Consider the following 2545-nt stretch of genomic DNA (forward strand, 5'->3'; position numbering starts at 1 on the left):
TTTCTAACTTTTCTCTTTCTCATCAGCAATATTGCCAGTTCTCTTTTAAAATATGTATCCCAAAAAAATATCACTTCTTATCATCTACACCATTACTGGTCCAGATCATTATCTTCTCTTGCCAGGAATATTGCAATATCCTCTAACCAGTTCCTGGGAATCCACTCCCTTCCCCTACAGTCTATTCTTAGCACAGTAACTACAGTGATCCCATTAAAGTATAGGTCAGATCATTTAAATATTACATAAATCATCCTTTCAAACTTTCCAGTGGCTTTAGGTAATGCCCTGAAGAAAAACCAAGCACCCCCACCCCCATCACTTCCCTGGCTCCTTCTCTTACTTCCCACTTCTCACTCTGTATGTCCAGCCAACCAGCCTTCTGCTGCTCCTCATTCAAGACATGTTCCTACCTCAGAGCTTTTGCACTTACTGTTCTCCCTGTTAGAAATTCTCTTTCCCCTTCATCTCCTTCAAGTGCTTGTTCAATCTTCTCAGGGAAGACTTGAGTCTTTCTGACCACCCTGCTTAAAACTAAGATATCCCACACACCCTATCCCCATCTCCTGTTTTATTTTTCTTCATTGTAATTTCTTCTAATATACAATATAATTTTAACAGTTTCCCTCACAAGAATGTAAGGATTTTTATCTTCCTGATTGATTGTGTACCATCAGATTCTAGAACAGTGCCTGGAGTGGAGTAGGCATTATAAATATTGGATGAATGGATGGACCGAATCTGAGCTGGGCCTCTGAGGGGGCAAGCCACTGGTGATACTTATGATGGAACTGTATTTAGTGCTGAACTTGGCTTCCTGTAAAGCTAGCTATTGTGCTAAGCTCGTTTTGGGCTTTCTCTTGCACTTACATAGCTCTCCACAGGTTTCTAAATAAGAACTGGACCAGACCATCTACAGAGAGACACCATCAATAGTCATCCCATAAGGCCACAAGGTCAGTACTTGCTATTAACTAGGTAGAGTCTAAAGGCTGCCCAGAGAAGTTTTTAATTTTTGGACCTACAATTTAAAAGGGGAAATGACAAACTAGAGCTTGTCTACACAGAGAAAAGAGCTTTTCAGTAAAGGACCCATGAAACCATGCTATTGAGGGAAGAGTGGAAGATACTAGAATGCTTAGTTATGGGATTTATGAGGAACCAGAGAAACCTCACCAAAGACTTCATAAGTTGTCCTACAGAGAAAGGTGGAAAGAACCAAGATGCCCTTCAACGGACAAATGGATAAGGAAGATGTGGTCCATATACACTATGGAGTATTATGTCTCCATCAGAAAGGACGAATACCCAACTTTTGTAGCAACATGGACGGGACTGGAAGAGATTATGCTGCTGAGTGAAATAAGTCAAGCAGAGAGAGTCAATTATCATATGGTTTCACTTATTTGTGGAGCATAACAAATAGCATGGAGGACATGGGGAGTTAGAGAGGAGAAGGGAGTTGGGGGAAATTGGAAGGGGAGGTGAACCATGAGAGACTATGGACTCTGAAAAACAATCTGAGGGTTTTGAAGTGGCGGGGGGGGGGCTGGGAGGTTGGGGGAACCAGGTGTTGGGTATTAGAGAAGGCACGGATTGCATGGAGCACTGGGTGTGGTGCAAAAATAATGAATACTGTTATGCTGAAAATAAATAAAAAATAAATTTTAAAAAATGTCATGCCACCCAAAACAATCTCCACATTCAGTGCAATCCTTATCAGAATACCATCAGCATTTTTCATAGAGCTGGAACAAATAATCCTAAAATTTGTATGGAACCGTAAAAGTTGCTGAGTAGCCAAAGGAATGTTGAAAAAGAAAATCAAAGCTAGTAGCATCACAATTCTGGACTTCAAGCTCTGTTACAAAGCTGTAATCATCAAGACAGTATGGTACTGGCACAAAAAGAGACACAGAGATCAATGGAACAGAATAGAGAACCCAGAAATGGGCTCTTAACTCTATGGTCAACTAATCTTTGACAAAGCAGGAAAGAATATTCAATGGAAAAAAGAGAGACTCTTCAACCAATGATGCTGGGAAAATTGGACAGCCACATGCAGAAGAATGAAACTGGACCACTTTCTTATACCATACTCAAAAATAAACGCAAAATGGATGAAATACCTAAAAGTGAGACAGGAAACCATGAAAATCTAAGAGGAGAACAAAGACAGCAACCTCTTTGACTTCAGCCACAACAACTTCTTGCTAGTCACATCTCCAAACACAGGAGAAATAAGCAAAAATGAACTACTGGGACTTTATCAAGATAAAAATTTTTGCCCAGCAAAGGAATTAATCAACAAAACTTAAAGGCAATCTACAGAATGGGAGAAGATATTTGCAAATGTCTTATCAGATAAAGTGCTAGTATCCAAAATCTATAAAGAACTTCTCAACACCCAAAACCCCCAAAAAATCCAGTGAAGAAATGGGAAGACATGAACAGACATTTCTCCAAAGAGGACAACCAAATGGCCAGCAGACACATGAAAAAATGCTCCACATCATTCATTATCAGGGAAATACAAATCAAAACC

This window comes from Mustela nigripes, chromosome 14 (genome assembly GCF_022355385.1).
Source record: "Mustela nigripes isolate SB6536 chromosome 14, MUSNIG.SB6536, whole genome shotgun sequence".
Taxonomy (NCBI): Eukaryota; Metazoa; Chordata; class Mammalia; order Carnivora; family Mustelidae; genus Mustela; species Mustela nigripes.